Source organism: Bison bison, unplaced genomic scaffold (assembly GCF_000754665.1).
Source record: "Bison bison bison isolate TAMUID 2011002044 unplaced genomic scaffold, Bison_UMD1.0 scf7180017864146, whole genome shotgun sequence".
In the NCBI taxonomy this organism is placed as follows: domain Eukaryota; kingdom Metazoa; phylum Chordata; class Mammalia; order Artiodactyla; family Bovidae; genus Bison; species Bison bison.
This window is the reverse complement of record NW_011494718.1, coordinates 10,364,444-10,375,314: the sequence shown is the minus strand read 5'-3', so window position 1 is coordinate 10,375,314 and position 10,871 is coordinate 10,364,444. Positions and strand designations below refer to the sequence as shown.

Here is a 10,871-nt window from a genome sequence, read left to right as displayed (position 1 = left end):
ACTGAAGAGCCAGTGCAGCCACAAATACAAACAAATACATATATTTTTAAACTCTTGGTAAAATCATCCTCTTCTCCCTCCCTCATCCGCCATCTACAGGGAACCTTGCAAAGGGCTCTAAGGAATTTTCTCAAACTAGTCCTGTCCCCCAGTCATTTTCAAAGCAGTGTGAAACTAGTTTTTCAAAATGAATCATTTAAGAAGAAGAAAAAAAATTCCTGATGGCTTCCCATGTTATTCTAGTAACTTCCCAGGAAGGTGAGAGAAACATACAGATATTCGCACAGCCGCTTCGGTTACTAATAAGTCTCAGAGAAGCCCGTGTCATGAGATTCTGTCCAAGAGGCCACACACTGTCCTGAACCTTCCTTCTCGTTTTTTTTTTTGTTTTTTCCCATTCTAGAAGAGTCAGCAAATGATTTCACACCTTTTTGTTTAGCTGCAAAAAGACAGTAACTTCCCTCAGGGCTGCCTCTGTGGGTTCCAAAAATACAATGGGTTCATTTTCATGCTCAGTGTGCAAAGGCTCATAGAGGTTGCTAATGAAAGGCAAGGAAGGAAAGAAAGGAGAAAAGAGGGGACAGGCTGGGGGATGTCCCTGACGGGGGCAGAGGGTCAGCTTCTGCCTAGAGTTACCATTCCCCCTCCCCACCACCACCCCACCCCACCCCCAACTACGCCAGAAGAGAGAGGAAAAGCCCAACAGATAGCTCTTAAGCTGCAAATTAAAAGGCGATCTAATTCAACCCTTAAACTCTTCGGCTTGATCTTCTATCCCTAAACCCAGGGTTATTTTTGGAACACATGCTATCGTTCACCAAGAAGAGGAGTCGCCTGCTTCAGCCTTCCAGATAAGAAATCTCTTGGGTAGGAAAAATAGCCAGTAACTTGCTTCCAGGTCAAAAAGTAAAACCATGGGTCTATGAGATTCTAGCTTTACTTTTGAAATTCAAAATCTCCTGGGCCTAAATTATTAGCCATAACAGACTCATCACGTCCTCAACATTACATACTAGAAAGAACACTATATGATGCAAATCACACCATATCAGGCTCAACTAGCAAGCCAGGAATTTGTGAAATGAGCTCCAGGAGAACTTGCCCATCTATAATTAGGAGGATTTTTGTAGGGCACTGCTGATAGTGGTCTGCCTGTTTAAAAGATAAACATCCAGCGGTGGCACCTGTTCACTGTATTTCTAAGCAGGCCATTGGGCAGACTGACTGTTAGAGATTCCTTCCATGGTTATTGTCGTTCAGTGGCTAAGTAGTGTCCAACTCTTTGCAACCCCATGAACTGCAGCATGCCAGGTTCCCTGTCCTCTATCTCCTTGAGTTTGCTCAAACTTATATCCATTGAGTCAGTGATGCCATCCAACCATCTTATCTTCTGTCGCCCCCTTCTCCTCTTCCCCTCAGTCTTTCCCAGAACAGGGTCTTTTCCAAAGAATCAGCTCTTCACATCAGGTGGCCAAAGTACTGGATCTTCAGCATCAGTCCTTCCAATGCCTATCCAGGGTTGATTTCTTTTAGGATTGACTGACCATCAATCCTTCATTGATGGCACCAAAGTCTGCCTCCCAGTAGCTTCTACTAGTCAGTTCTAGACTTGTCCTAGGGCATATACAGCATAACATCTTTTCATTAGAAACCTTCAAATATTTGACAACTATCAGACTTCGGTTCAATTAGGTAGGCCTAATTTCAATTAGTCCTTCCTATTTTGTTCCTCTGCCAGAGTTTCCAGTTCCTTCCCTAGGATTGATCCAGTTTGCACAGTGTCCCCCTTACAACCCAGCCCCAGAAGTGGAATGAATAACTCCCTGAACTGAACAACTATGCCATGGATGCAGCCTGTGCTCACCTGAGCCATTTCCTTTAGCAGATGTGATATGCTGTAGAATCATATTCCTTTCTAAGATCTGTGAACTCCAGATATGCTCAGCCAACTGTAAATAGGATGATTGGGAAAACCTTAATGCTACTGAAAGAAACACAGCTTTTAAATAGTAGTTTAAGAGGATCCCTTCATATCCAAATACTTGACATGCAAATTATAAGTCCTTCCAAATTTTTCATTAAATCTCATACACAAAACGCTTTGACTGGGTAAACTAATATGAATAACTATATGTTGGATATTTGACAATTTCCTAACTACATTTCTTAAAAATTATTCTGTGATTCTGTCTTGCTGTTCGAGGAAACATAGACTCTTTAGAAACGGAAAGACACAGAAAGACTGTCAAATCCAGTCACAAACTTTTAGGAAGTTATTATCCCATTTTACATATTTATTCAGAATTCATTCACCACATGCTGACTGAGTGTTCCGTTCATTCAGAGGTAAAAAGTATAGTCCTCTTCTTTCATGAAGTTCACATCCCTAGTGGGGGAATCAGAGAAGCCAAATGTAAAATAATTTCATTTAGTGATAAGTGTTATGAAAAAACAAAATGAAATAGAGCTGTGATAGAGACTTGACCAGGGATGAAAAATTTTAGAAGGGAACGTGTGACCTAACTGTTGAGAAGGTTTCAGCCACAACAGAATACGGAAAGAACTTCTTCCAAGCTATGGAAATAGCACATACAAAGGGCCTGAGGTACAAATAAACATGAGGTGTTCTGGGGAGTTAAATTAGGCCAATATAGCTGGAAAATATTAATAAAAGAAGAAAGTGATGGCAGATGAAGTCAAAGAGGAAAGAGGTAGAAAGGGCTGGATCTCATGGAGCCTTGAAGGCTGTGATGAGGTTTGGATGTTAGTAAGAAGCCATTGGAGGGTTTCAGGTAGGAGAATAGCATGGTTTAACATGCGGTTTTTGAAAGTTCTCTCTGCCTGTTCTGCAGTGATGGACTGTACAGGGTTTAGAAATAGAGAGCAAGTTGATAGAAAGCTGTTGACAATGGCCTTGGTGAGAGAGTTACTTGTACTAGCTTGGTAGCCCTGGGGTTGGGAAAAAAGGGACAAATTCTGGATATACTTTGAAGGTAGAAACAATAGGATTTGATAAGAGAAAAACAAGCTTTTTTTCTTTTCTGCTACTTCTGCTGCTAAGTCACTTCAGTCGTGTCCAACTCTGTGTGACCCCATAGACGGCAGCCCACCAGGCACCCCCGTCCCTGGGATTCTCCAGGCAAGGACACTGGAGGGGGTTGCCATTTCCTTCTCCAATGCATGAAAGTGAAAAGTGAAAGTGAAGTCGCTCAGTCGTGTCCGACTCTTAGTGACCCCATGGACTGCAGCCTACTAGGCTCCTCCATCCATGGGATTTTCCAGGCAAGAGTACTGGAGTGGGGTGCCATTGCCTTCTCCATTTTTCTTTTCAGGGAAGCTTAAATTATTTGCCTCAATTGGGATAAGGAGACAGGCACCAACACAAGTTAATCGATTAGTAGTACCATCTACTTTTTAAAACAAGTTATTGGTGTATAATTGCTTTACAATGTTGCGCTAGTTTCTGCTGCACAACAGAGTGAATCAGCTATATGTATACTTATAGCTGCTCCCTCTTAAGCATCTCTCCCACCCTCCCCCCAGCATCGCAGCCCTCTAGGTCATCACAGAGCACTGAACTGGGCTCCCTGTGCTATATATACAGCAGCTTCCTGCCAGGTATCTATTTTACATATGCCTTGTACTTTAATCCTAATGTTAATCCTAGTAAGACCATGAGATATTATTTTACCTAATATTTTATGTATTAGGATTCTGAAGCTCAAAAAAGTTGCTGCTAAGACGCTTCAGTCGTGTCCAACTCTGTGTGACCCCATAGACGGCAGCCCACCAGACTCCACCGTCCCTGGGATTCTCCAGGCAAGGACACTGGAGGGGGTTGCCATTGCCTTCTCCAATGCATGAAAGTGAAAAGTGAGGGTGAAGTCGCTCAGTCGTGTCCGACCCTCAGCGACCCCATGGACTGCAGCCTTCTAGGCTCCTCCATCCATGGGATTTTCCAGGCAAGAGTACTGGAGTGGGGTGCCCTTGCCTTCTCCATCAGAGAAGTTAAGTAACTCCAAATCAAACAGAAGTTTAGATTAAGCCAAGATTTAAGCTCAGGACCATCTGATGCCATATTTCATAACCTCATGTCCTTTTCCCACGTTGCTTCCAAAGCAGTACTAGAGGAGGAACTTGAACACAGACCCCAGGGGAAGCACTCCTTCTGTCCATCTTTTCTTCCAAGTTATCACTGTTTAATGAGATTTTAAGCCAATACCATCCTTTGCTTTACATCCTCCCCTACAGTGTGTCCTTATATATTTAACCAAAACCTAGATTCCTTTCTCCCCACAACACCCAGGTCAGGGCCATTTCTTCTCTATGCATTTTAACAGAGACAAAAGCCCCGTGCCGGCTTCTCTTCCAGAGGAGCTGTAGCTGGAAGTTGCTTGTGCAACCCGATGACAACTCATCTATATTTAGCAGAAAAAGTGGTGACAAGGATTTGTCCAGCTCAATTTTTTTTACACTTTCAATGTTCAGAATCTCACAGACAGCGTCCTGAAAGGCATATTGGCCCTGACAGTATCTGAGTTGAAAGAAGCTTCCTCCATCTCCCTGGGTTATCCATCAGAAGCCTCATTCCAAGAAATTACATGGACATCCATGGTAGAGCAAACACCTTCCATGCCCAACACTCCCCATGCCCCCAAAATGAAGAGCTACTGGTTCTGTGGGTGTTTTGATGGCTTTTAAGTGTGACTCTAAGATAGGAAAACAAGCATAAAATGTTTAAGGGGGAAATGGACTATTACCTAATTGTTTATGTGTTGAAGAGATATGTACGGCACTTGATTTTTATTTCTTTTCAATGTGCCATGGAAAAGAAATACCAAGTGCAGCTTATGGTTTAAGAACAAAGATAAACTTGCTTTGGAGGGGGCGGGTGCGGGGGCGGGTGTGTGAAAATATTACACCAGGTATTCTGAAGTGCTTACAACAACTAAATGATTGCCACCACAGAGGCTGACTAGCATTTATGCTTAAAGTGACTAATTTTAGGCTGAAGCGCAGTTTTAAGTTTTCTCAAGTGAAACAAAACCAGATATCATATATTGTCCATGACTCTGACCCCCATCACTGTTGGTCAACCAGAAAGAATTATCTACTAATGAAAAGGCAGAACAATTAAGAGCTAAGAAAAGAGGAAAGTAGAGACCATTAAAGAAAAATGGAAAATTTTAAGACAGTAAAAGAGCTCCAATTGTATCACAAAAAGGGAAATTACAAGGAAAATAAATTGTGGCGGGTCAGTGCTTACTGATAGTCTTCTACTTTTTAACATGCAAGATGTATCAATCCTTGGTTGTCAAGAGGAAAAAAAAAAAAGCTACTGCAAAAGAATTCCTATTAGCTTTAGATATAGAAATTTTAAGAGGTAGTTTTTCATTCCTTCTTCCAGTCCCAAACCTCTCTTTGGGTTAAATCTTATTCAGAGGAAAAGCACTTGGTTTAGAAATGTCCTTTCTCATTTTCACAAAATCTGTTCTAATGAGATGAGTTTTAGTGTTGCTGTGTCTATTAAGAAAAGAGGTGAAGAAACAGAAAATACACTTTTGGTACTATTGCACTTTTTGGGACTAAGGCTTCCAGTACTGTATTTTCAGAAGTTAATCAACAGACCATTATGAAGGGGGAAAAAATGCAATTTGAGAGGAAATGAAAATATAATGAAATTAAAGAAGAAAAATTCAACTATAACTCTGTCATCCTAAGATACTCACTGTTAAGCCTTAAAAACAAAAAATTATTTGGCACATACCTTATAGAAACCTAGCAGGACCACCGGGCTTTCTCTCATTTTTCATTTTGTGACAGTTTCTGGCAATTTTCTGCAGATACATGGGTTGAAATCTTTACTGGTGCCCTAGAAGCAGAGATGATCTTTCAACATTAAATGTCTTAGTGTCCTCAGTGGAAATTTTCTTCTCTTGAGATGAATAAAAAGATACGTAATTCTTCTTCTACATATTACTACTACTATGACTGTCAAGAAGCTAAGAAAGTCCTTTCTGATTTTCTGTGTCATAGCAGGAACTAACACTGTATCTTTTTCACCTAAGACCCAAACCTGTAAAGGCAGCGATTGTCTTTCTCCAGTAATTTGAAACAGTCTTCTTTGTGCATCATCTTGGCCACCTTTTAAGTGGAAAGAGTCTAACACAAAAGATAAAAGAACCTCAAAAAAGAAAAATCAGGGGTGGAGAAACTACTGGTAAGAGAATAAGCAAAGAAATCAGTAGAAAACTCTGAAATGTAATCTTGCATTTTTAAAAATAGTCTTGAATACGTGTATAGAGAATACATATAAAAACTGTGGGGAAAAGAGTCAGTACGTGGTGCCAGGATGTTAGTTTATTAGGAAAAAAGGAATTTTTCCTCATGCCATGTAACAAATTAAGTTCTAGGTAGATTTAAGTAATACTATTTTTGAAAATTTTATTAAATAACTAGAAGAATGTCATTTCTGCATATTTATCTAGTCTAGATGGATAAAGTTTTTATATACATTAAAGCAATGGAAGAAATATCAGGGCAAAAGGCCAATAAATTAAAATATAGAGAAATATAAAATTTCTATACCTCAAAAATAATCATAAAAAAATCAGAAGGCAAAAGCAAACTGGTAAGAAGATATATTTTTTTTCAAAAATTGAGACACAAAGAAAGCTAATAACTGTGCTTTATAAAGTGTTATAGTAAATCAATGAGAAAATGGACAAAGATCATGAACTGATCATTCACAGATGAGAAAATACAAATAGCTAATTATATACTAAACAATCCTCAGCCTCACCAGCGAATACAAAGTTAAGTAACAGGGACACTACAAAATAGCAAAGATTTTAAAATGACATTAATCAATGCAGTCAGAGCTTCAGGAAGACATTAATGTACGGTATTAATGTAAATTGATATAACCTTCCTGGTAATATGTACTAGAGACTGGAAAAATTATATTCTTCATCCCATATTGCTGCTTCTGGTAGATTGCCCTAAGGAGATAATTTGAAGTGCTAAGATTTGTGCATACACACAAAATATTTATTTAAGTATACCTGAGATGTCTAATATTAGGAAAATTATCAATAAATTATGATATACTCATAGAAAATTATATTACCATTAGAATAATATTTAAAGAATGAATAATAGCATAAGAAAAACATTTTTGATCAATTGAACAAAAACATGGTATGTGAAATCCTGTGTAAGGAATGCTCAGCTATGTGAAGAAAAAAAGAGCATAGGAAAAAATACTGGAACCATTCCTAAATGTGCCTGCATGTGACTAATAAGATTTAGTCATGTTTGTGCATGCTTTTTGAAACTTCTGTATACATTCCAAACTTTCTACCATGTATATGTCTTAATTTTAGGAAGGAGAAATTGAACCTGAATGGGGTTCAGAGTATGCCACCCAAAACTTGCCACTCTGGCAAAAGGCTTATTTTGAACTGAAAACTACTGAGAAAAAACAGGCAGTAGACAAGCCCTGTGACCTCCCCATTACTACCAGGAAGAACGGGTAGTAACCTGATTCTTAACCACCAGAGACAACTCTAGACTCTTAACCAGCCCAGAAACTGCACCAGGGGAATCTACATAACAAACTTGGCTAAAACAATCTTTATTTTCCATTGGTTCCCCCCATGTATTTACCTTCCTACTGTTTACCACCCTTGGAAATCTAAAACCCTTCTCCTTTGTATTGTCACTTCTCTATAAATTTATTGTTCTTTCCTAAGATGCCATAGGATATTTAGAATGCTTCTCAGGTGGCAATAATGGTAAAGAACCCGCCTGCCAATGCAGGAGACGCAAGAGACGAGGGTTTGATCCCTGGATTGGGAAGACCCCCTGGAGTCGGAAATGGCAACCTACTCTAGTATTCTTGCCTGGAGAACCCACAGAGGAGCCTGGGGGGTTTATAGTTCACGGGGTCACACAGAGTCGGACACAGCTGAAGCAACTGAGCACGCAGGCACACAAGATGCCATAGAAGCTCAGCTTGTGACCATTCCTTTGAGTTTCTCATCACTGAGTATCCTATGTGTAGAGTTCAGAAACTTGTTATTCATCTGTCTTTTATCATTCTAATTTGCGGAACCCCAGCCATGAAGGAAGATGGGTACAGGAAAAATAATTATTTTCTTCCTCTATAAATTATCATAATAATTTTAAAAAGAATCAGTGGTAGGCATCTTTCTTCAACAGTCTTAGATTGTGTTCTGCTTGAGAATAGAGACCACTGGATACTTCAGATCCATAAAGGTACTCTAGCTATTGTGAGTCAGTTTACTCCAAAGGGCAGATTGCTAGGTGATTTGTAAGGTGGCTACTTGCTCTTCTTCTTCTTCCTCAAGGTTTAGTTTCCTCTTCTCTTTCACCCACAAATGATCTAAATAAAAGCCAGGGAATACGAGCAGGACACCCCCCCACCACCACCTTTCCAAGAGTGGCAAGATGGGGTTGTTTCCATCTGTCCTTTCCAGTCTGAGAAGAGAGACTTGAAAGGAATGAAAACACACATTTCCTACAGTGGAAAGGAGTGGTCTCTGTAAGGACCTGGGTGAACTTCTCTGCCCACCTTGTAGACCATTTCTAAATAGGCATAAACATGCTTCATCAGGGAGTTCATTTGCCAAACAGGCAAAGGGAAAGGTCAACCTAAAAAAGTTTATTTTGGTGTTTTAAAATGGTGACTCTTAAAGTGATAAACCCTGTGATCACTATCGCTATTAACAGCATTACAATCACAGTGAGAGCCGGGTCTGAAAATGCACTCAGTCATTCCAGAGTTGACTTGGGCAGAGGAAGGAAGATGAACAGGCTCAGTATTTTTCTCCGGCAAGTCCAAAGTGAGTTTGTTTGTTTGTTTAGTTGAAATTAAAAGCAAAATGCAGATTGTACTTTGTCCACCTCATTTACTCTAACGATTTTAAGCATGCTTCTTTCTGAGGAAATGGAGGGCCAAGTCTCTGATTCATTTCTATGAGACCACACAGGATCCCTGAATGAAAGTATCGCTGCCCAAGAAGCTGTAGATGTTTTTGGAAAGCTTTATAGCTGGTTCTTTTCCCTTTAAATCTTGTTGTTGTATTCTGATTGCAGAAAGCATATTTTAAATGGATAGGGGCAAACGTAATTAAAATCTAAGTACACAGATTTGGGGTGTCTGGCCAGGAAAAAAATGTCAGTGATTACAACTTCCTCCAGTTTGATTATATTATTCATTGTGCTGTGTTTTCTTTATATCTAGAACCCAGGAATTAGGAAAATCTAGCTGTTTAATCTAATTTTCTTTGGATTCAAATCTCTCTTTTTTCCCCTCTTGCCAACAACAACAACCAAAAACGTCTAATTTATTTGAGTCAGGACTAAAAGACATGATTCACCACCTTCCATTGCAGGGAATGCAGGTTCAGTCCCTGGCCGGGGAGCTAAGATCCCAGCTGGTGCAGGGCAACTGAACCCACATGCCACAACTAGAGAAGCAATACACTGAGGACTCAGCACAGCCAAAAAAAATACACACACATATACTTCATTTGTTAAAAAAAAAAGTGATATTAAAAAAAGACATAATTCAGCCATATGCCACCATCACCCTAAGATTTCATGTTCACTCCCTGAAAATAAATAAAAATAGCACATTATCCTCACACTTGGTGGTTAGGAAGAGAAACACATGGGAAGGGTGGAAGCTAACAGCTCTCCTTACATTGCAACGTGAGGGCCACGGTTATTTGAACCCCTCCACCTGCCCTGAGGCAGCCCCCATGTGCAGAGTCCCAGCCGCAGCAGCTTGGCCCGGGTGACAGAAAACATTCAAAAGAAGTAGAGAGCTGGCCACACTCCATGGGGTTCATTAACTTACTTGTTGTGTAGGAGGGAACGATGTCTGAAGGGCTGCGCACTTGCTAACCAAAATGATCATCACTTAGAAACAGCAAGAAGTTAGATGTTTATCAAGTACCTGGAACCAGAGCTGACTTTCTGTGAAACATCAGTGTGGAATCCAAGCCAAAATCTCGCACTTCTATTTGGCTGAGCCTGAAAGAAGTCATCATGTCAGAATTTCTCAGTAAGGCAAATAACAAAGAGAGGGGAATGAAAACAAGCTGCTGTGGAAAAGGGCAGGGAGGAAAATACCTGCGCTACAGTAGTTACAGAAGAGCTGAGATTGAGAGGCTAAAAAACAAAAAAAAGTTGGGTGCATTTCTCTCAGAAAGACAAATGTCTCAAACACAGAAGGGGTATTGAGTTTCTCAGGTAGGTCAGGAAGAAGACGGTGGTTAACCGGGTAAGCTTAATTGTGGGCTTCCCTGATAGCTCAGTTGGTAAAGAATCCACCTGCAATGCAGGAGACCCCAGTTCAATCCCTGAATCGGGAAGATCTGCTGGAGAAGGGGTAGGCTACCCACTCCAGTATTCTGGCCTAGAGAATTCTGTGGACTGTATAGTCCATGGGGTTACAAAGAGTTGGACACGACTGAGCGACTTTCACTTTCAATTATGAGGTGATACTTAAAATTTGGATTGAAGTTAGTTTCAATGGAAGTGCATGTGTTTTTTATCTTTCGTTTTTACTTAATATGAAAGTAATAAACAATTATTTTACTTATGAAAGTGCCATCATCCCAGGAAAATATAATGTACAAAAGGCCCTCTATCCCACTGCCCTAAAGCAGAGATTATCATTTGTTAAAATGAGGGGTAAAAATATTTTTCACATGATTTGTAGTATATGTTTTAAAATAAAGCTATGGTTATAAAGTGAGAAATATTTTTATGATAATATCAATTTTATCAAGCAAATATATAGAATCAAAAGACACCAAATAACCCTATAACTAGAAAAA

At 39.8% G+C, this 10,871-nt stretch overlaps 1 long non-coding RNA gene across 1 annotated transcript; it reads right to left on the bottom strand.

The window, feature by feature from the left end:
- Window positions 1-1,484: 1,484 nt before the first annotated feature.
- Window positions 1,485-10,305, bottom strand: LOC104989185. The gene is made up of 3 exons (XR_825346.1): window positions 9,887-10,305; window positions 5,768-5,872; window positions 1,485-2,386 (listed from the first exon to the last, which is right to left on the bottom strand). It is a non-coding gene; the product is annotated as an uncharacterized LOC104989185 (long non-coding RNA).
- Between the last annotated feature and the right edge of the window lie 566 nt (window positions 10,306-10,871).